The sequence below is a fragment of the Micropterus salmoides genome, unplaced genomic scaffold (genome assembly GCF_014851395.1).
Source record: "Micropterus salmoides isolate LMB-PRFRI ecotype aquatic unplaced genomic scaffold, ASM1485139v1 Ms_hic_scaffold_5, whole genome shotgun sequence".
NCBI lineage: Eukaryota > Metazoa > Chordata > Actinopteri > Centrarchiformes > Centrarchidae > Micropterus > Micropterus salmoides.
In genome coordinates, this window is record NW_024044237.1 from 8,159,183 (window position 1) to 8,183,980 (window position 24,798).

At 42.0% G+C, this 24,798-nt stretch overlaps 1 long non-coding RNA gene across 1 annotated transcript; it reads left to right on the forward strand.

Annotated features, from left to right (window-relative positions):
• The first annotated feature begins 2,914 nt into the window (after positions 1–2,914).
• On the forward strand, positions 2,915–8,281 carry LOC119889446. The gene is made up of 3 exons (XR_005442055.1): positions 2,915–3,078; positions 7,596–7,726; positions 7,813–8,281. It is a non-coding gene; the product is annotated as an uncharacterized LOC119889446 (long non-coding RNA).
• Positions 8,282–24,798: the final 16,517 nt, after the last annotated feature.

Here is a 24,798-nt window from a genome sequence, read left to right on the forward strand (position 1 = left end):
AGCCTAGTAGGCCTATTTATTTTCATTCATTACACAATATGAATAAGCTATGCAGACTTCAGATCTTTTTCTTCTGTTCTCTACTTGTTATAGTTACACAGTATTAGGGGTGTGGGCTGTATTAAAAGTATCCACTGTTCTCCCATGCTCTAACACACAGTAACAATGAAATGTGTGCTGTTCTCACATTCTTCCTCTGTATGTACACATAAACAACAAGGCAGGGAAATATAAAAGGAATTTATTTTATTGTTTGGGTACATTATTGTTCAGTGTACATGCTCACATCTGAAACAAACTTTACGTGCTTGATAACTCTCCCACCCCGCAGACATCTGCACTCGTATTCAATTCTGTATGGTAAATTCAGTTTTAACGGAGCAGAGCGAGCTGACAGGCAGAGTTAGAGACCTTTTCTGTCCGTTTCTCTCTTTACAAAGACGCCTGTTGCAGTCAGAGTCTTCTCTGAAGAGGGCAATGAAGTCTCAGTAGTACACGATGCGAGCACGACATACAACACAATTTATCAAATTACACAACGGATATACAGTATGAAAATAAAATTGATTGGATTATACTCACAGGAAGTATAAAACCTGTTACATGGGTCTATTAAAAGTAAAGTAACACAAAAATGTCAGGGAAATTACTTTACTTAGATTTAAGTACTGCAGTTGTACATTTGAAATACCTTCCTACCTTTCTGATAGGAAGCCTTCTTGAGGTGGTATAAAACATTTCTTCTTATATTCTGATTTGAGTTGTGGACAACTATGACCACATGAATTAAAAAAACATTTCACTGCCCAAGTCAGCTATAACACAAGTCTTGTTCATTAGACTACATGCTGTACAGTATTTGTGGACAGATTTTGTCCCAGGATTTATTATGCATTTCTTCTTCGTTGCATGATTTAGAATAATAAGGTGAGAAATGGGTCTATTCTGAGTTCATCCTGCACTGCAGCAGCTAATAAAGTCCATTTAATCCCAAAAATGCTTTTCTTTTAGGCAGGCTGGAGCAGAAAACAACTCACCTTTCTCAAGTTGTACAGTAATGTCACATGTGTATGAAGGTGGATCAAACAAGCTAATCTTAAATGTCAAAGTAGAGAGGAGCCTAGTAGGCCTATTTATTTTCATTCATTACACAATATGAATAAGCTATGCAGACAGTTGTAAAGAAAGAACATCTTTTTCTTCTGTTCTCTACTTGTTATAGTTACACAGTATTAGGGGTGTGGGCTGTATTAAAAGTATCCACTGTTCTCCCATGCTCTAACACACAGTAACGATGAAATGTGCTGTTCTCTCATTCTTCCTCTGTATGTACACATAAACAACAAGGCAGGGAAATATAAAAGCAATTTATTTTATTGTTTGGGTACATTATTGTTCAGTGTACATGCTCACATCTGAAACAAACTTTACATGCTTGATAACTCTCCCACCCCGCAGACATCTACACACCAATACCGATTTATATTCATAAAAGTGCTATGTAGCTCCACATAGGGGACACAGGAAGTGAAAAATTATGTTTTATTTGTGCTATACAGGACTCCCTTTTAAAAGAGACTGTGTCTCAATGGGACATTTCCTGTTTAAATAAAGGTTTATACATATATATATGCATTTATAACAGCTGATATATGACTATTAAAAAAGAGAAACAGAGAGTCGGGTCCTTACCTGTAGGTGTGAAGTGTGTTAAGTAATAGTAATAGTCATAGTTTCTGTAGCACTGGATAGAATTAATTATGTACTTGTGATATATATATATATATATATATATATATATATATATATATATATATATATACATACATACACACACACACACACATACAGTGGGGAGAACAAGTATTTGATACACTGCTGATTTGCAGGTTTTCCTACTTACAAAGCATGTAGAGGTCTGTAAATTTTATCATAGGTATACTTCAACTGTGAGAGACAGAATCTAAAATAAAAATCCAGAAAATCACAGTGTATGATTTTTAAATAATTAATTAGCATTTTATTGCATGACACCAGTAAGAATTTCGGCTCTTACAGACCTGATAGTTCTTCTTTAAGAAGCCCTCCTGTTGTTGTGTTACCTGTATTAACTACATATATCAACATAATTATGTGTCTAAAGACCCCCAAACTATGAGAAAAAACCTTTTTCTCCTGCTAATTCATAAATGAGTTTCATGATGGTCATATAGCTTAACTTGTTGCTATGTAGCGTTATCTACATTAAAAATGTTTCTTCTCATTTTAAGAGGCACCATCCCTGCTCTCAGGGGAAATAAAAATAAATAAAATGTAATCAAATCAATTAAACTACTCAGTCTTTATATCTGAGTCATAATTTCTCAGTACATTGATCTTAGTTTCTGCTTTGAAGAAATCCTCACAGACAAAACTTGAGTGATATGTTAAAACATTCCATCCATCCTCCATCCATCTTCATCCGCTTATCTGGGATCGGGTTGCTGGCGTTAAAACATTTATTATAGCAAAATGTGTTTACAAGTAATTACAGTGAAAAAATGTGGTATTAATAACAATTATATTGCAAGAAATCAAGATTAACCAGATGCACGGAATAGGGTTTTAGATGGCAATCTATATTATTATTCAATTCAATTCAGTATTTATTTATATAGCGCCAAATCACAACAACAGTTACCGTACTCTGTGATGATATTCACAGAAACCTAACAGTTCCCACCAAGAGCAAGCACTAGGCGACAGAGGCAAGGAAAAACTTTCTTTAAGAGGCAGAAACCTCGAGCAGAACCATGGCTCAGGGTGGGCCATCTGCCTCGACCGGTTGGGGGGGTGAGAGACAGAGAGAGAGGAACAGAGAGAAAGAGGGGAGGAAGGCAGCCTACACAATTGTAATTGTGGTTACAACTTGTTTCTGTTGGACCCAAGTCAAGAAAATCAGTTATTGCAGGTTTAACTGCATTTAACCTGTGTCCTACAGGTGGAAAGGAGAGAATGTTTCTACCACAGAGGTGTCTGAGGTTTTAGGTCTTCTTGCTTTTATCCAGGAGGCCAGCGTCTATGGAGTCGCCATACCAGGTCAGTTTTACACTATATTTTATAACTGAATAGTCTTCAGTGGCCCTTTGGTGCACAACGACAGTGTCTGATCTGTGAAGGTGTTTTTGACTAAATATAAATATGGACACAGATTGCCACCAAATGTTCAGTGAATCATCATTGGATCAAGCCTATTAAAAGTTGTATAAAGCCTACTGTAATAATACTTTTGCTTTATTCACTGTACACACACAGATTACACAGTTAGAAAAGGAGTTGGCAGCAGTGACTGATTTGCATTATCCAAAGCATTAACAAAAGTCTGAATGCATGGGTCTTGACATGTTCCATCAAAATATCTACCACTATCAATATTTGCACATCTAAATCAAGCAAATTAGGTTATGCCAACAGTGGCTGTGGTGAGGAGCAGTATCTTTGTGGATAGTTGTTTAAATAACCGTGTGTGTTAAATATCTCACTGCCCCAAAACAGCTGACTCAAACTATCAACTCCTTATGAATCCTGAAGCTACTTCAATCAGCTGTGTTGAAGCAGGGAGAGATTAAATCATGCTGGACAGGGGGTAACTTTCTTCAGGAAAGGGTACGAAACACTGTCGTAGTACATAAACATCAATTCAACTAATTCATACAGCCAGCAAAGTCTTTGCACACTGTTTAACCTTAAATGTGAAAAGCTACACAACGGTCTAAACGATATAGATCTTTATTTTATCTTCTTTTGGACCAATAACTAACCTGAGTATCGTCAGCATGTTAAGACAAATGCAAACCTATACCCTTGCAAAATGCTTTACAAAAAGCGAACACACTGTAGCTTCATGCAGTATGAATAGCTTACGTTATCCAAAGGGGGAAAAAGTTAATCAGGAGCTAACGCTAGCCACCATTGACGTAGCCTAACGTAACCAATGTAGAACGACAAATAGGCTAACCTAACTTAAACATGTGTAACATTCTGTAATTTGTGTGATTTAGATGTACAATATTGATAGTGGTAGCTATTGACTGCGAACATATACCAAGAGTAATGCATTCAGACTTTACTCAGTGTTTTGGATAATGCTAACCGCGATGTGTAGAGTAGCGAAACAACTGAGACCGCATCACGTTACGTTCTGTGGGGACGTAAAAAACGGCCTGAGAGTGGAGGTCTGCAGTTGGACCCCTCTCATTACTTTTCAAGATATTGACCAATGAACTTTAAAGGGGCGTGGCTCTGGACATAAATGAACATAAATCAGCAACCGTTAGGCCAATCATCACTAAACTCACAGGATATGTTGTTCCTGTTCAATGTGATAGGTGCCCCAGATATACCAGAACAGTTTGATGTACATACGTCACTAGGGGGCGCTACAAGCGCAAGAAAGGTTAGCATTATACAAATTACACTATAAATCACACATTCATCCCAAATCTCTCTGGATATGTCCTCATAAGGAACTGAAACACGCCCTGAAAGTTTCATTAAAATTGAACACCAGGGGGCGCTATAAATACAAACAAACTGCAGATGATATAACGCAAATCAGGCTACAAAATACAAATTCTTTGTCCAATCAATACAAAACTTCCAGGATATGTCTACATAAGCAACTCACACATACACTACAAATGTAAATGTAAAATTTACATTTAATTTGTATAGCGCTTTTCTAGTCTTTTCAACCACTCAAAGCGCTTTTACACTACATCGCATTCATCATTCACACGCATTGATACACTGAGCCTAAGTACTCAAACAGATACTAACATTCATAAACATTAATAAACTGGTGGCCACCAAGGGCAATTCGGGGTTCAGTAACTTGCCCAAGGACAATTTGACATGCAGTCTGGAGGAGCCGCTGACCTTCTGATTAACGGGCAACCCGCTCTATCTCCTGAGCCACAGCTGCCCCTACAATTCTCATTCAAATCGACCACTAGGAGGTGACATAAATACACAATAACTGGATGTGGAATTATTCAAGTCAAGCTATAGATCAGAAAACGATTGTCCAATTGTTACAAAACTTGCAGGATATGTTTTATAACAATATCTAACCACATGTGTGAAATTATTTTGATGGTGATGTTTGAACCCACGAATCGCCGCTTGCAGCTATATTTTTAGGTAGTTCTTATTACATATGTATGTTCAAGTGTTCATTTTTCTTATAAGGGAATTATTCCAATTGACTTAAAATTTGTACAAAAGGTTATTACCAGACGACCAGTTTGCCCGTGGCGTGTCGTCAAAAATCATTGATTTGCCGTGAAACAGGAAGTTGTTCTAACTTCAGTGTACATCCTCACATCTGCACCAATTTAATATGTATAATAAGAATCCCACCCTGAACACACCCACATGCCAATATTCACTCAAAGTCATAGTGCCACCTGCTGGCAACAGGAAATGACACGTTTTACGCTTTAATGTACTAATGTACTACGAGCAGGTTAGCCATATCAGCTTCAAAACTGTCCCAGAAAACCCTTAACACATTAATAATGCCATGTTGTAAAACCTTTGTTTGCACTTAACAGCGTGGCGGTGGCGTGGCCAAGTTCCACACGTCGCCATGACACAGGAAGTTATTGTAACTTGAGTGTACATGCTCAAATCTGTTCCAAATTTTACATGTTTGATAAGAGTCCCGCCCTGAACACATGTACATGCCAACATTCACCCACAGTCATAGCGCCACCTGCTGGCAACAGGAAGTGACATTTAATGAAGCAGCCCCCGCCGCACGTTTCACCTACATGTATGAAATTTCTGAGGCATATGTATTATGTCTAGACGTACCAAAAAGCCTCTTGGAGCAATGCCCTAAACCCAACAGGAAGTCAGCCAATTTCAAATTTTATGGTAATTTTTGGATGATTTACAGTGCCTTGCGAAAGTATTCGGCCCCCTTGAACTTTTCGACCTTTTGCCACATTTCAGGCTTCAAATATAAAGATATAAAACTGTAATTTTTTGTGAAGAATCAACAACAAGTGGGACACAATTATGAAGTGGAACAAAATTTATTGGATATTTCAAACCTTTTTAACAAATAAAACACTGAAAAATTGGGGGTGCAAAATTATTCAGCCCCCTTAAGTTAATACTTTGTAGCGCCACCTTTTGCTGCGATTACAGCTGCGATTACAGCCGTAAGATGTAAGTCTACATTTTCGTACAGTGGTACATTGTACCACTTTGTACCACTTATCAAAAAACTCTGTTGTTCTCTAGTCGGCACCATTGACCAGTGACACAGGCTCAGATCTGGAGTTGGTCCCCAGGCCCTGCTCAATGGCTGCCCACTACTCCCTTAAGGGATGAGAGAATGAATTTCGCTACATGAATGTGCATGTGACAATGAAGTATACCTTACCTTATATACAGTATAAGGTTTGTGACAGAGGACTTTGGGTGTCACAGGATTCTGGAAGTAAAAGCAAACCTTGTCCTAATTCTAAAGTGCAGTTGTAGCTTATATGAAGCGAATAAGCTTTAGCTTGCTAAAGTAGACCAATCAAGTGAGTATCTTTGTCCTAGTAATCTCTTGTAGGTTTATTGCTGGTGATTTGTCCTGTCAGGAAACCTTCATGCAACTACCAGGTGTATCCATCCATTGCAACTCAATGGTTAAGTTTTATACCAAATTAATGGCACTTTGGAAGAGACCCATTTATGTGTTCCTGAAACCTAATGTTAGCAACAGCTAAAGTTTAGCATCGCTGTAAGTGGGCATTCAGACCAAAACCCCAAAAGATACAGTTTCCACTCCATCTGAATTTGACAGACAAAATGTCACATGTCACCTTATGCTAACCTGAATCAACATCTCTGTGTCGCTGTAAACAAAATACTAGGTGTACCAACAGTATCATAAGTATCATAGGATGCGCAGCTCCGCAAGGAACTATGATTTTACTGATATAAAATAGTCGTTTAATATGTGGCGGTCAGCGTTGATATTGAGGCGTGTCGTGTCGCTACAAATAAATCAGTGAATGGGAAACACTGCAGTGTGGTGCAGATTCTAGAGACTATTTTTATGTCATCTTAGTTCTGAGCATCAATAGCGATCAAATCCCCGATCGGCACAAGCCAAATCTCCTCTACCCGCTGCCGTTTCATCGTCAGCTGATAGAGATTCAGTGCCATACATACTGCTTAATATGCTGCCTGCACACCATTTGTCAGGTTCTTCCAAACTTAAACATGTCATGCCAGAAAATGGAGCACAGCCAATTGAAGGGGCTATATTGGCTGCCCTTTAGGGTTGTAGTATGTAGTATGTTACATTTTTTAGTACGTTAAACACTGAGGATATGATCAAAAGAAAATCATCAAAGTATTTTTTACAGTGGGGAAAAATATGTCCAGAACCAGCAGCTCCTTTCACTTTGCACTATTGCTTGTTGCACCTCAGGGCCTCCACAGTCATATATCATAGACAAATATAACAAGATGGAACAATTAACGTACTGGGGTTAGTTTGTTCTCGTTCATCTAGCATGACTTGGTGATGTTTTCCAATCTGTATTCAGGATATGAAGGTCGAGTAGGTATGGCTGCCATCGTCCTAAAACGGGATCACACATTAAATGGAACAAAACTCTACAATCATTTAGTAAAAACTCTTCCTGCATATGCCTGGCCGTGGTTTCTCAGAATACAGGTAAGTCATGCAGGGATTCATTACCTTTACTATGTATGTAAGTGTAAAGTTCTATTGATCATTTGAATCCTTGCCTGTGTTTTCAGACATCTCTGGATGTGACAGAGACCTTCAAGCAACAGAAGGTGAAGCTGGTCCAGGAGGGTTTTAATCTGGAAGTCACCCAGGATCCTCTTTATTTCTTAGATGTCTCTCAGAAGGACTATATTCCCCTGACTGTATCTCTATATGAAGACATTGTGTCTGGAAAGATCAATTTATAAACATTTTAGGATGAGTTAATGCGGAAGTACTGTCATTCACATTATATCGAAGGATACGCTAAAGATAATCCATGATGTAGCTACATTTCAATTTGTCTGTACATTTCATCATGAAACTGCAAACTTTCCCCTGCACAAAAAAATTGTGGGATTCAAGCCCAGGATTGGAACAAGTTTTGTGTAAAAATGTTAACCACAGCTATCACACTAATAATAAATGGGTACAAAAAAAATAGGGTTGTACCATTTTGCGGTTTGAACCCTAATAAAAGCAGAATCAGTAAACATTCAATTTTATTTTCAATTCAATTGAATTTTATTTATATAGTGCCAAATCACAACAACCGTTATCTTTGAGTGCTTTTCATAAAAGACCATACTCTGTGATGATATTTACAGAAACCCAGCAGTTCCCACCAAAAGCAAGCACTAGGCGACAGAGGCAAGGAAAAACTTCCTTTTAAGAGGCAGAAACCTCGAGCAGAACCATGGCCATCTGCCTCGACCAGTTGGGTTGAGAGAAAGAGAGAGAGGGAGAGAGAGGGCAAGAGAGGAACAGAGAGAAAGAGGGAGGGGGATGGAAGGAGAGAGAGAGAGAGGAGGGAGGCAGCCTACATAATATACACACAGAGGTACAGACAGTAAAGGTAATGTTGCTATAGACTGAATGAATAATGGTACAGATATATAAAGTATTGTTAATGATAATAATCATAATGTTAATGATTATAAAAACAATGATAACAATAGGACTAGTAACAATAATTGGAACAGAGGGTGTCGAGCAGGGAGCAGCAAGTGACTCGCATCCACAGATCCAGACTCCACAGCTCCAGAGCCAGAAACACCTGCAGGAAGTGATAGGAGGAGAGGGACGAGAAAGCACAAGACTACGGGAAAGGGAAGAAGTCGAGTTAGTAACTTGCATTAATGGGATGAGGGTTAGGAGCTCAGTGCATCATGGGAAATCCCTTCTATTCTGGATTTTACAGGAAGCCAATGCAGAGAAGCTAAGACAGGAGAAATGTGATCTCTTTTCCTGGTTCCTGTCAGAACACATGCTGCAGCATTCTGGATCAGCTGAAGAGTCTTAATGGACTTTTCAAGCAGCCTGATAATAAGGAATTGCAGTAATATGGGAAATCCCCTCTATTCTGGATTTTACAGGAAGCCAATGCAGAGAAGCTAAGACAGGAGAAATGTGATCTCTTTTCTTGGTTCCTGTCAGAACACATGCTGCAGCATTCTGGATCAGCTGAAGAGTCTTAATGGACTTTTTCGAGCAGCCTGATGATAAGGAATTGCAGTAATCCAGCCTAGAAGTAACAAATGCATGGACTAGTTTTTCTGCATCATTTTAGGTACAAAAAGGTGGTCCTTGAAATTTGCTTAATGTGAGACTTAAACGACATGTCCTGATCAAAGATAAGATTCAAGATTTTTACAAGATCCAAGATTCCTTACAGTGGTGCTGGAGGCCAGCGCAGTGCCATCAAGGGAAACTATATCTTTGGATAATGCATCACGGAGGTGCTTGGGCCCTAGAACAATAACTTCAGTTTTATCTGAGTTTAGCATTACAAAATTACAGGTCATCCAGGTTTTAACATCCTGAAGGCACATTTGAAGTTTAGCTAACTGATGAGTTTCATCTGGCTTGATCGATAGATATAACTGAGGATCATCTGCATAACAATGAAAGTTTATGGAACATTTCCTGATAATATTGCCTAAAGGAAGCATATAAAAAGTGAACAGGATTGGTCCAAGCACAGATCCTTGTGGAACTCCATGACTAACTTTGGTGTGCGTATAGGTCTATAGTTGGCTAAAACATCTGGATCAAGTTTGGGCTTTTTCAGAAGAGGTTTAAAGCTACTTTAAATTACTGTGGAACATATCCTGATGATAAAGATAGATTGATCATATCTAGTAGAGAAGTGCTGACTAAGGGTAAAACTTCTTTAAGTAGCCTAGTAGATGGAAGTCGGATGGGGTCTAAGAGGCAGGTTGATGGTTTAGATGAAGAAATTGTTGAAGTTAGTTGGTAAAGATTGAGGGATGCAAAGTAGTCTAAACATATATCTGGTTTTACAGCTGTACATCAAAGTCTGTATGTAAAATACGTAGGTAAGGCGTAGCGCGGCTCCTTCATTGAAATTTTGTTCTGTGCACTATGGAGTCATTTTGCCAAGCAAGTGAGACCCATATAGATGTAAATTTTCGCCCCTTCTTGCATGTGTACAAGTTGTCTGAGTTTTCAAGCACCATTAGGCCAACAAAAATGATTCATTTGAATAAGGTTCCATTTAAATACGGTCTGCACTTCTTTCATGCTAGGGCCATAAATATCCCACCTTGCCAGTTTTCATTATCTTTCACTATCATTCCCTTTAATACAATATTAAGACAGTATATTAAATAAGGATGTCAAAGTAGATCTGCCATTTCACATTTAAATGTATGTTAGATATTTTTTGTACAAGATGGCAGCATGCAGCAGTGCATTAGAATCTTCTTTGGCTCTACTTTGCGGCTACACACACATCTTTTAGATTTTTATACTAGTAGTATATATTATCTACTTATTTCATTTTAATGGTGTTTTATTATGTGATTTCTTGGTTTCATTATTGCTATTACCTGCACTGGGACCTGAGTACCTCATATCCCATATGTCCCCTTTCATGTATAAAATGTTCTGCAATTTTTATGACAATAAAAATATCCTTTTCTTTATTCCATTGGTATAAGCTTATGCTGTCCCGCAATTACAGATGGTATATTATCAATCCATCTGGGGAAACACTACCTAAACATGCACATTAAAAAGCAATTTGCATTTTGAAATTCTTACTGAATTTGTACTTAACAATTCATGGATATTATGATTTGACATGTTATGTGTAGTGTATAATATTATCTACTGAAATGCAATATAAGATTCATAATTTTTTTTTCAGTGGTGTATAAAGACCTTAAATAATGAACCGTTATGTTTTTATTACCTTAGAATGAGTCATTTTTATCTACATAACCGCGGGTCCCCCTTCCATGGACCTCACCATGTTGCGTCATCATGTTTCTACAGTAGCTGAAAACAGACAAACATCCGCTGCAGAGTACATTTCATAACTATATTCTTCTTGTTCTACTTTTGGTAGAATTCATTCAGTGTAGTCACTCATCACACGTTGAATATGGTCGTTAGAAGAAGAAATAACATACAGCAGGTGTCTGCAAATACGTCTTGCATCAGCGCAATTTTTTTAACCATTGAAATGGTGTTTAGTTAGCTCAGTTGGTAAAGTGCAGGAGTCACATCAAGAGGGTTGTGTGTTTGAGCCCACCTTGAGACAGATTTTTTTTCTCTCTTCAACTGATTCTGCAGCAACTGTTTTTTCGGCTTACTTTGGACAGCATAAATGTTTGTGTTTCGGTGTTTGAGCCACATTTCTTGACTGGCCACTCTCTGCTGTCTCAGAAGGCAAGGCAACAAGGAACGCTAACTACGATTAGCCCGAGGAGGATTAGACCTTTTTGAATAACTCTTAACAGGAAAGTCATAGAGTCGTGAGGATGGCACCGTTGGAGGATTTCCAGTTGAAGCGAGGTTTTTATTGTCCAAAGTGACCAGTGAGTGTATCCAGAGCCTCTCCTCGTCTCTGGGCTACGGACCAGGCTGGGATTACATTGGAGGATCAGTGCTATGAGCTGTGGCCAGCCATGCTCAATAAAGTGTTTGACCAGGGGGATGTGTGTGTCTTTTTTTCTCACAATGTTGTATCTGTGTTTTGTGAATCTAACTAACAAAGTGTTCCCTGTTTCCTCCACATACTGGCTCTTACAACGTCTGCATCTGATCAAATATACACAATTTTTGGAATGAACGTTGCCATGGCTATGTGTAGCAAAAACATTGTGGTTGTGTGGATTGCACACCCAAGATTGGTGCTTAAAAAATTCTCAGAAACAAAACTGGATTTGTGTAGTAAGGAATGTGTGTCTGTTTCTTTGAAGAACACCTTGAGGTCAAGTCTGAGGGTAGAATCAAAATCTGGGCCCTTAAAGGTGGTGGTATCAAAAAAGTCCACAGCAGTCTGGCTAATACAATATTTCAGTTTGATGGATCAATTGTGGTTGTTCAGGGAGGTCACAAAGACCTCTCTCAAGTAGGGCTACATTCAACTGCTAAAATCTAGTCAAAATATTAGGAAATCTACTTTTAGGGTTAGGGGTATTATTCTATCTCGATGACCTCCTCTGTGCTGTCCGCCAACTAACTTTGGAGTAGGAGGCCAAAGGCAATGCACATGTATCTCTGGGCACTCCCGACACAGAAATGGGAACCAGAGGAGTCGGAGTGAGCAGAAGTGGGAGAGGGCAGACCGAATCAGCTGTCGTCGGCCCGTTGGCGGTATTGGTAAGTATTAGTTAGGTATTTGGAGTTAAGTGTTAAGTAAACTAGGTATTTTGTAGGTATTAAGCTATTGGATCGTGGAGTTTGTTATTGTTTTTAGTAATGTTATTATTAATAATATTAAGACACATCATCAGTAGTGAGCCTCAGGATCATAGGGTGTTTTGGCCACTTATAACCCTCACCCAAGGAAGGCCTTCCCGAGAGTGATCAAGTCTCGAGGTGTGTCTGATATATTAGTTTTAGTCTGATATTAACATTAACCCTAACCCTCTGGTCGGCCAGTCAGGGTTGGAGTCTGTTGGATCTTTGAATCGAGGTCCCCAGAATTATTTCACCCATACGTGAAGCTAATTTCTGTGTTCCTTACACCTTAGACGCTTTGCGGTGTTGGATTCGGGGCGGAATTTCCAGTGGGACTGATGCCTTTCGGTGGGTTTTTGCATCAGAGGCCAAAACGGAAACCCTAGAGTAGAATATAGGTTAGCGAACGGAAACCCCCTCATTTGCGACCATTCCGCATCCAAGGACGTCCCTCTACAACGTCCGTAGGCAGAGTTACGGTGATGGACCTATGACCTCTTTGATAGGAAGGCAGTAGAGCCACAGGGTTTGCAGCGCTGGACTCGGGGGAGGATTTCGAGTTGATCTGACGCGCCACCCGGCCATGGAGCGAGGTCGAATTTTCATAGGTAAATCTGACAGTGAAGGGAAGTGGTACTTGAAGTGTCTGATGCAGGTGAAGACAGTTGAGTGGTGCGGCGGTGAACGTCTCGGGTTACGTATGTACCCTTGTTCCCCGAGAAGGGGAACGAGACACTGCGTCGTTGATGACACTACGGGAACGCGTGGCAGGGCTGAACTATGAATGAAACTACTCTGATCCTATTGGTGTTACTAGTACGGTAGTGTGTGACAGCGTAACTGGAGGGGGTATATAAGCACGCCGGCACATAGGACACATTAGCCCTTTCTATGAAGCAAGGCACTCCAGGTGGGGTGAGGTGTGGTGGACCAACGCAGTGTCTCGTTCCCCTTCTCGGGGAACAAGGGTTACATACGTAACCCGAGACGTTCCCCTTCGAGGGAACTCGAACTGCGTCGGTGACAACACTATGGGAACGAGATACCCACTTAGGCCGCACCGAAACCCCACCTGCCCCCAGCGTGCAGAACCTGACGGCACGACTAGGAGGAGAGCGCACGGGTGCCGGGTGCAGAAGGCAGGTCCAGACTGTAAAACCGGATAAAAGTGTGAGGGGTGGCCCATCACACAAATCCTGGAGTGACGCCCCTGCGAGGAGGGCCCTAGAAGCCGCCATGCCTCGAGTAGAGTGCGCCCTTACGGCCATAGGTGAAGGCAAACTGCGCACCTGATAGGCCAGGGAAATAGTCTGAACGATCCAGTTGCTGATGGTGTGTTTAGAAGCGGGGAGCCCAGCCTTGGGGGACCCGAAACACACCAGCAACTGGTCTGCTTTCCTCCACCGGGAAGACCTCAGAGTGTAAATACTCAGTACTCTGACAGGGCAGAGCAGATGAAGTCTCCCGTCCTCCGCCGTCACATGAGGTGGGGGATTAAAACGCCTGCAGCACCGTGGACCCTGCCAGTCTGGCCGGAACCTTAGGGACATAACCTGGACAAGGGTGCAGGATGGCCCTGACCCTCCCTGGGGCAAACTCCAGGCATCGGGGAGACACCGAAAGTGCCTGGAGATCCCCCACCCTCCTCAGAGAGGTGATAGCGAGGAGAAAGGTCATCTTAAGGGTCAGGTGCTTGGCCTCAGCCGACTCCAGGGGTTCGAAGGGGGCCTCAGCCAGCGCTTTGAGAACCACTGCCAGGTCCCAGGTGGGAACCATGGAACGAGTCACGGGTCTCATCCTCCGGGCTCCACGGAGGAAGCGCACGACCAGCGGAAGCCTCCCCAAGGGCCCATCACTCAGAGGGGCGTGGAATGCTGCAATGGCAGCCACATATACTTTGAGCGTGGACGGGGAGAGGCCAGTGGAGAAACGGTGCTGGAGGAACTCCAGTATCACAATTACCGAGCAGGTAACTGGGTCCGTTCTCTGCACCAGGTGGTGAACACATTCCACTTTAGGCCGTACATCCTTCTCGTGGACGAGGCTCTGGAGCTGAGCAGCGTTTTGATTGCTCCTGTCGTCAAGCCCAGCTCTAAGAACTGCGCCCCCTCAGGGGCCAGACCCATAGCTGCCACAGGGCCCCCGCCCTGCGGGTGAAAGATCCAGCCCTCCGCCTGGGACAGCAGGTCTCTCCTCAGAGGGACCTGCCAGGGCGGGCCCTCGAGGAGCGATCAACCCCTGTCTCGACAGCAGGTCTGCTCCTTGATTCTGGGTCCCAGGGATGTACATCGCTCTGAGGGACAGCAGTCTCTCCTGGGACCACAGGAGGATCCGATGTGCCAGTTTGCATAATGGGCGCGAGCGCAGACCCCGCTGGTTATTCAAATAGGCCACCACCGCTGTATTGTCGGTCCTGACAAGGACGTGGCGACCGTGGAGAGCGGGCAGAAAACTCCTCAGACTCCTCTGAAAACTGCCAACATTTCCAGGCAATTTATGTGCCAAGAGAAATGATGCGCCTCTCGTGAAGCGGCCGTCCATGACCGCGCCCCATCCTGTGAGTGAGGCGTCTGTTGAAATAATTGGAGAGAGGTAGCTAGCCAGTGCCTCCTCCACTCGTGGCATCGCTCCGTAGCCGTGTTGTCTGATTCCCGTCACGTTGCCAAAGTCCAGCCGGGGGGACGTAGACAGCCGCGCTGAGAAGGGTTTATTCCATGATCACCCACGGCACCCTCGGCGATCTCGCGTTGTGATCCCCAGGATCAGAGCCGCCGCGACAACTCAGCGACCGTGGGGCCTGTGCCACGTGGGGAGCGCATCCGACCATCCTCTAGGAAGAGAGCCGCTCGATACCTCAGCACCCTCAGGGGCAGGGCCTCGCAATGGTCGCAGGCAGCCCCCTCGAGAGCCGCCTGAGCATGCGACATCCCCAGGCATGAGACGCACATCCCATGGGTATCACCCTCCGTGATGAAACGCTCACATGGGAAGATACACTGTCGGAATCGCTTTGACATGATCTGCTGCTTCGTCTCGATGTCAGGTAGGATAATGGAGCTTCCAAACATAGCCAGAGTGCCTGCTGAATAGAAAGAAGCTAATGTGCCGGCGTGCTTATATACCCCCTCCAGTTACGCCGTCACACACTACCGTTCTAGTAACACCAATAGTTCCCGTAGTGTCGTCACCGACGCAAGCTCGCACCTTGCGATTCCAAGGAGGGAGCACCAACCAGCATGCCACAACTGGGCTCTGGACAAAGCACGGCCCCTATGTGGCCCCTTCTGTTTCTGTGTAAAGCTCCTTTTGTGGACTTTATGAGCTAACAGCCACCTAATAAGTTCTAAATGGAGTTTTAATACCAAAATACAACTGTATGATGGGTGTGGGACGCTGATTTGAGCTGTTGTGATTTGGGGCCCCTATGTGGCCCCTGAAAGAAACTAGCTTGGGAAAGGTGGCAAAAGGTTGAGATTCAAGATTCTTGATGGTGTTGTCTCTGTGAGTCTTTTGGGTAAGTGTGAAGCCATTTGGAGCTAAACTCAGAGATTTCTACATGAAAGCCTCTAAAAGGTAGAAGCAGGCTGTTTTAGCCTGTACACACTGAGTTGATGGCTTCCAGTGACCTGTTGTACTTTGGAGTCAAATTTAACTCACTTTCTGTTGTTTTACACAGATCAGTCACAGGAAAGAGTGTTTCACCAGATCTCACCTTTACAACAAACAATACCATTTTCATACAGCCTCTAAAAGGTAGAAGCGGGCTGTTTTAGCCTGTACACACTGAGTTGATGGCTTCCAGTGACCTGTTGTACTTTGGAGTCAAATTTAACTCACTTTCTGTTGTTTTACACAGATCAGTCACAGGGCAGAGGTTTTCACCAGATTTCTTCTTTACAACAAGAAATACCAATTTGATACACCCATATTTCACTGAACAGGACTCTCTTGCTTGTCAAGCCTATGCGAGTGTGTAAAGCTCCTTTTGTGGACTTTATGAGCTAACAGCCACCTAATAAGTTCTAAATGGAGTTGTAATACCAAATTACAACTGTATGATGGGTGTGGGACGCTGATTTGAGCTGTTGTGATATGAGGCCCCCCTATGTGGCCCCTGAAAGAAACTAGCTTGGGAAAGGTGGCAGAAGGTTGAGATTCAAGATCTTGATGGTGTTGTCTCTGTGAGTCTTCTGGGTAAGTTTGAAGCCATTTGGAGCTCAACTCAGAGATTTCAACATGAAAGCCTCTAAAAGGTAGAAGCGGGCTGTTTTAGCCTGTACACACTGAGTTGATGGCTTCCAGTGACCTGTTGGACTTTGGAGTCAAATTTAACTCACTTTCTATTGTTTTACACAGATCAGTCACAGGGCAGAGTGTTTCACCAGATTTCTTCTTTACAACAAGAAATACCAATTTGATACACCCATATTTCACTGAACAGGACTCTCTTGCTTGTCAAGCCTAAGTGAGTGTGTAAAGCTCCTTTTGTGGACTTTATGAGCTAACAGCCACCTAATAAGTTCTAAATGGAGTTGTAATACCAAATTACAACTGTATGATGGGTGTGGGACGCTGATTTGAGCTGTTGTGATATGAGGCCCCCCTATGTGGCCCCTGAAAGAAACTAGCTTGGGAAAGGTGGCAGAAAGTTGAGATTCAAGATTCTTGATGGTGTTGTCTCTGTGAGTCTTCTGGGTAAGTTTGAAGCCATTTGGAGCTCAACGCAGAGATTTCTACATGAAAGCCTCTAAAAGGTAGAAGCAGGCTGTTTTAGCCTGTACACACTGAGTTGTTGGCTTCCAGTGACCTGTTGTACTTTGGAGTCAAATTTAACTCACTTTCTGTTGTTTTACACAGATCAGTCACAGGAAAGAGTGTTTCACCAGATCTCACCTTTACAACAAACAATACCATTTTCATACAGCCTCTAAAAGGTAGAAGCGGGCTGTTTTAGCCTGTACACACTGAGTTGATGGCTTCCAGTGACCTGTTGGACTTTGGAGTCAAATTTAACTCACTTTCTATTGTTTTACACAGATCAGTCACAGGGCAGAGTGTTTCACCAGATTTCTTCTTACAACAAGAAATACCAATTTGATACACCCATATTTCACTGAACAGGACTCTCTTGCTTGTCAAGCCTAAGTGAGTGTGTAAAGCTCCTTTTGTGGACTTTATGAGCTAACAGCCACCTAATAAGTTCTAAATGGAGTTGTAATACCAAATTACAACTGTATGATGGGTGTGGGACGCTGATTTGAGCTGTTGTGATATGAGGCCCCCCTATGTGGCCCCTGAAAGAAACTAGCTTGGGAAAGGTGGCAGAAAGTTGAGATTCAAGATTCTTGATGGCGTTGTCTCTGTAAGACTTCTCGGTAAGTTTGAAGCCATTTGGAGCTCAACTCAGAGATTTCTACATGAAAGCCTCTAAAAGGTAGAAGCAGGCTGTTTTAGCCTGTACACACTGAGTTGTTGGCTTCCAGTGACCTGTTGTACTTTGGAGTCAAATTTAACTCACTTTCTGTTGTTTTACACAGATCAGTCACAGGAAAGAGTGTTTCACCAGATCTCACCTTTACAACAAACAATACCATTTTCATACAGCCTCTAAAAGGTAGAAGCGGGCTGTTTTAGCCTGTACACACTGAGTTGATGGCTTCCAGTGACCTGTTGTACTTTGGAGTCAAATTTAACTCACTTTCTGTTGTTTTACACAGATCAGTCACAGGGCAGAGTGTTTCACCAGATTTCTTCTTTACAACAAGAAATACCAATTTGATACACCCATATTTCACTGAACAGGACTCTCTTGCTTGTCAAGACTATGCGAGTGTGTAAAGCTCCTTTTGTGGACTTTATGAGCTAACAGCCACCTAATAAGTTCTAAATGGAGTTGTAATACCAAATTACAACTGTATGATGGGTGTGGGACGCTGATTTGAGCTGTTGTGATATGAGGCCCCCCTATGTGGCCCCTGAAAGAAACTAGCTTGGGAAAGGTGGCAGAAGGTTGAGATTCAAGATTCTTGATGGTGTTGTCTCTGTGAGTCTTCTGGGTAAGTTTGAAGCCATTTGGAGCTCAACTCAGAGATTTCAACATGAAAGCCTCTAAAAGGTAGAAGCGGGCTGTTTTAGCCTGTACACACTGAGTTGATGGCTTCCAGTGACCTGTTGGACTTTGGAGTCAAATTTAACTCACTTTCTATTGTTTTACACAGATCAGTCACAGGGCAGAGTGTTTCACCAGATTTCTTCTTTACAACAAGAAATACCAATTTGATACACCCATATTTCACTGAACAGGACTCTCTTGCTTGTCAAGCCTAAGTGAGTGTGTAAAGCTCCTTTTGTGGACTTTATGAGCTAACAGCCACCTAATAAGTTCTAAATGGAGTTGTAATACCAAATTACAACTGTATGATGGGTGTGGGACGCTGATTTGAGCTGTTGTGATATGAGGCCCCCCTATGTGGCCCCTGAAAGAAACTAGCTTGGGAAAGGTGGCAGAAAGTTGAGATTCAAGATTCTTGATGGTGTTGTCTCTGTGAGTCTTCTGGGTAAGTTTGAAGCCATTTGGAGCTCAACTCAGAGATTTCTACATGAAAGCCTCTAAAAGGTAGAAGCAGGCTGTTTTAGCCTGTACACACTGAGTTGATGGCTTCCAGTGACCTGTTGTACTTTGGAGTCAAATTTAACTCACTTTCTGTTGTTTTACACAGATCAGTCACAGGAAAGAGTGTTTCACCAGATCTCACCTTTACAACAAACAATACCATTTTCATACAGCCTCTAAAAGGTAGAAGCGGGCTGTTTTAGCCTGTACACACTGAGTTGATGGCTTCCAGTGACCTGTTGGACTTTGGAGTCAAATTTAACTCACTTTCTATTGTTTTACACAGATCAGTCACAGGGCAGAGTGTTTCACCAGATTTCTTCTTTACAACAAGAAATACCAATTTGATACACCCATATTTCACTGAACAGGACTCTCTTGCTTGTCAAGCCTAAGTGAGTGTGTAAAGCTCCTTTTGTGGACTTTATGAGCTAACAGCCACCTAATAAGTTCTAAATGGAGTTGTAATACCAAATTACAAATGTATGATGGGTGTGGGACGCTGATTTGAGCTGTTGTGATATGAGGCCCCCCTATGTGGCCCCTGAAAGAAACTAGCTTGGGAAAGGTGGCAGAAGGTTGAGATTCAAGATTCTTGATGGTGTTGTCTCTGTGAGTCTTCTGGGTAAGTTTGAAGCCATTTGGAGCTCAACTCAGAGATTTCAACATGAAAGCCTCTAAAAGGTAGAAGCAGGCTGTTTTAGCCTGTACACACTGAGTTGATGGCTTCCAGTGACCTGTTGTACTTTGGAGTCAAATTTAACTCACTTTCTGTTGTTTTACACAGATCAGTCACAGGAAAGAGTGTTTCACCAGATCTCACCTTTACAACAAACAATACCATTTTCATACAGCCTCTAAAAGGTAGAAGCGGGCTGTTTTAGCCTGTACACACTGAGTTGATGGCTTCCAGTGACCTGTTGGACTTTGGAGTCAAATTTAACTCACTTTCTATTGTTTTACACAGATCAGTCACAGGGCAGAGTGTTTCACCAGATTTCTTCTTTACAACAAGAAATACCAATTTGATACCCATATTTCACTGAACAGGACTCTCTTGCTTGTCAAGCCTAAGTGAGTGTGTAAAGCTCCTTTTGTGGACTTTATGAGCTAACAGCCACCTAATAAGTTCTAAATGGAGTTGTAATACCAAATTACAAATGTATGATGGGTGTGGGACGCTGATTGAGCTGTTGTGATATGAGGCCCCCTATGTGGCCCCTGAAAGAAACTAGCTTGGGAAAGGTGGCAGAAGGTTGAGATTCAAGATTCTTGATGGTGTTGTCTCTGTGAGTCTTCTGGGTAAGTTTGAAGCCATTTGGAGCTCAACTCAGAGATTTCAACATGAAAGCCTCTAAAAGGTAGAAGCAGGCTGTTTTAGCCTGTACACACTGAGTTGATGGCTTCCAGTGACCTGTTGTACTTTGGAGTCAAATTTAACTCACTTTCTGTTGTTTTACACAGATCAGTCACAGGAAAGAGTGTTTCACCAGATCTCACCTTTACAACAAACAATACCATTTTCATACAGCCTCTAAAGGTAGAAGCGGGCTGTTTTAGCCTGTACACACTGAGTTGATGGCTTCCAGTGACCTGTTGTACTTTGGAGTCAAATTTAACTCACTTTCTGTTGTTTTACACAGATCAGTCACAGGGCAGAGTGTTTCACCAGATTTCTTCTTTACTGCAAACAATACCAATTTGATACACCCATATTTCACTGAACAGGACTCTCTTGCTTGTCAAGCCTAAGTGAGTGTGTAAAGCTCCTTTTGTGGACTTTATGAGCTAACAGCCACCTAATAAGTTCTAAATGGAGTTTTAATACCAAAATACAACTGTATGATGGGTGTGGGACGCTGATTTGAGCTGTTGTGATATGAGGCCCCCTATGTGGCCCTGAAAGAAACTAGCTTGGGAAAGGTGGCAGAAGGTTGAGATTCAAGATTCTTGATGTGTTGTCTCTGTGAGTCTTCTGGGTAAGTTTGAAGCCATTTGGAGCTCAACTCAGAGATTTCTACATGAAAGCCTCTAAAAGGTAGAAGCAGGCTGTTTTAGCCTGTACACACTGAGTTGATGGCTTCCAGTGACCTGTTGGACTTTGGAGTCAAATTTAACTCACTTTCTGTTGTTTTACACAGATCAGTCACAGGACAGAGTGTTTCACCAGATCTCACTTTACAGCAAACAATACCAATTTCATACATCCATATTTCTCTGAACAGTACTCTTTTGCTTCTTAAGCCTAAGCGAGTGTGTAAAGCTCCTTTTGTGGATTTTATGAGCTAACAACCACCTAATAAGTTCTAAATGGAGTTTTAATACAGAAATACAACTGTATGATGGGTGTGGGACGCTGATTTGAGCTGTTGTGATTTGGCCCCTGAAAGAAACTAGCTTGGGAAAGGCGGCAGAAGGTTGAGATTCAAGATTCTTGATGGTGTATTGTCTGTAAGTCTTCTCGGTAAGTTTGAAGCCATTTGGAGCTCAACTCAGAGATTTCTACATGAAAGCCTCTAAAAGGTAGAAGCAGGCTGTTTTAGCCTGTACACACTGAGTTGATGGCTTCCAGTGACCTGTTGTACTTTGGAGTCAAATTTAACTCACTTTCTGTTGTTTTACACAGATCAGTCACAGGACAGAGTGTTTCACCAGATCTCAACTTTACATCAAACAATACCAATTTCATACAGCCATATTTCACTGAACAGGACTCATGTAGAGATTTCTACATGAAAGCCTCTAAAAGGTAGAAGCAGGCTGTTTTAGCCTGTACACACTGAGTTGATGGCTTCCAGTGACCTGTTGGACTTTGGAGTCAAATTTAACTCACTTTCTGTTGTTTACACAGATCATTCACAGGACAGAGTGTTTCACCAGATCTCACCTTTACACAAAAAATACCAATTCGATACACCCATATTTCTCTGAACAGTACTCTTTTGCTTCTCAAGCCTAAGCGAGTGTGTAAAGCTCCTTTTGTGGACTTTATGAGCTAACAGCCACCTAATAAGTTCTAAATGGAGTTTTAATACCAAAATACAACTGTATGATGGGTGTGGGATGCTGATTTGAGCTGTTGTGATTTGGGGCCCCTATATGGCCCCTGAAAGAAACTAGCTTGGGAAAGGCGGCAGAAGGTTGAGATTCAAGATTCTTGATGGTGTATTGTCTGTAAGTCTTCTCGGTAAGTTTGAAGCCATTTGGAGCTCAACTCAGAGATTTCTACATGAAAGCCTCTAAAAGGTAGAAGCAGGCTGTTTTAGCCTGTACACACTGAGTTGATGGCTTCCAGTGACCTGTTGGACTTTGGAGTCAAATTTAACTCACTTTCTGTTGTTTTACACAGATCAGTCACAGGACAGAGTGTTTCACCAGATCATCTATACAGCAAACAATACCAATTCATACAGCCATATTCTCTGAACAGTACTTTTTTGCTTCTTAGCGTAAGAGAGTTGTAAGCTCCTTTTGTGGACTTTATGAGCTAACAACCACCTAATAAGTTCTAAATGGAGTTTTAATACCAAAATACAACTGTATGAGGGTGTGGGACGCTGATTTGAGCTGTTGTGATTTGGGGCCCTATATGGCCCTGAAAGAACTAGCTTGGGAAAGGCGGCAGAAGGTTGAGATTCAAGATTCGTGATGGTGTTGTGTCTGTAAGTCTTCTCGGAAGTTTGAAGCCATTTGGAGCTCAACTCAGAGATTTCTACATGAAAGCCTCTAAAAGGTAGAAGCAGGCTGTTTTAGCCTGTACACACTGAGTTGATGGCTTCCAGTGACCTGTTGGACTTTGGAGTCAAATTTAACTCACTTTCTGTTGTTTTACACAGATCAGTCACAGGACAGAGTGTTTCACCAGATCTCACCTTTACAGCAAACAATACCAATTTCATACAGCCATATTTCTCTGAACAGTACTCTTTTGCTTCTTAAGCCTAAGCGAGTGTAAAGCTCCTTTTGTGGATTTTATGAGCTAATAACCACCTAATAAGTTCTAAATGGAGTTTTAATACCAAAATACAACTGTATGATGGGTGTGGGATGCTGATTTGAGCTGTTGTGATTTGGGGCCCCTATGTGGCCCTGAAAGAAACTAGCTTGGGAAAGGCGGCAGAAGGTTGAGATTCAAGATTCTTATGGTTTGTGTATGTAAGTCGTCTCGGTAAGTTTGAAGCCATTTGGAGCTCAACTCAGAGATTTCTACATGAAAGCCTCTAAAAGGTAGAAGCAGGCTGTTTTAGCCTGTACACATTGAGTTGATGGCCAGTGACCTGTTGGACTTTGGAGTCAAATTTAACTCACTTTCTGTGTTTTACACAGATCAGTCACAGGACAGAGTGTTTCACCAGATCTCACCTTTACAAAAACAATACCAATATCATACAGTCATATTTGACTGAACAGGACTCATGTAGAGATTTCTACATGATAGCCTCTAAAAGGTAGAAGCAGGCTGTTTTAGCCTGTACACACTGAGTTGATGGCTACCTGTTGGACTTTGGAGTCAAATTTAACTCACTTTCTGTTGTTTTACACAGATCAGTCACAGGACAGAGTGTTTCACCAGATCTCATCTTTACAGCAAACAATACTAATTTCATACAGCCATATTTCACTGAAAAGGACTCCCTTGCTTCTTAAGCCTCAGCAAGTGTGTAAAGCTCGTTTTGTGGACTTTATGAGCTAACAACCACCTAATAAGTTCAAAATGGAGTTTTAATACCAAAATACAACTGTTTGATGGGTGTGGGACGCTGATTTGAGCTGTTGTGATTTGGGGCCCTATGTGGCCCTGAAAGAAACTAGCTGGGAAAGGCGGCAGAAGGTTGAGATTCAAGATTCTTGATGGTGTTGTGTCTGTAAGTCTTCTCGGTAAGTTTGAAGCCATTTGGAGCTCAACTCAGAGATTTCTACATGAAAGCCTCTTTAAGGTAGAAGCAGGCTGTTTAGCCTGTACACTGAGTTGATGGCTTCCAGTGACTGTGGGACTTGGAGTCAAATTTAACTCACTTTCTGTTGTTTTACACAGATCAGTCACAGGACAGAGTGTTTCACCAGATTCACCTTACAGCAAACAATACCAATTTCATACAGCCATATTTTCTGAACAGTACTCTTTTGCTTCTTAAGCCTAAGCGAGTGTGTAAAGCCTTTTGTGGATTTTATGAGCTAATAACCCCTAATAAGTTCTAAATGGAGTTTTAATACCAAAATACAACTGTATGATGGGTGTGGATGCTGATTTGAGCTGTGTGATTTGGGGCCCCTATGTGGCCCCTGAAAGAAACTAGCTTGGGAAAGGCGGCAGAAGGTTGAGATTCAAGATTCTTTATGGTGTTGTGTATGTAAGTCGTCTCGGTAAGTTTGAAGCCATTTGGAGCTCAACTCAGAGATTTCTACATGAAAGCCTCTAAAAGGTAGAAGCAGGCTGTTTTAGCCTGTACACATTGAGTTGATGGCTTCCAGTGACCTGTTGGACTTTGGAGTCAAATTTAACTCACTTTCTGTTGTTTTACACAGATCAGTCACAGGACAGAGTGTTTCACCAGATCTCACCTTTACAAAAAACAATACCAATATCATACAGTCATATTTGACTGAACAGGACTCATGTAGAGATTTCTACATGATAGCCTCTAAAAGGTAGAGCAGGCTGTTTTAGCCTGTACACACTGAGTTGATGGCT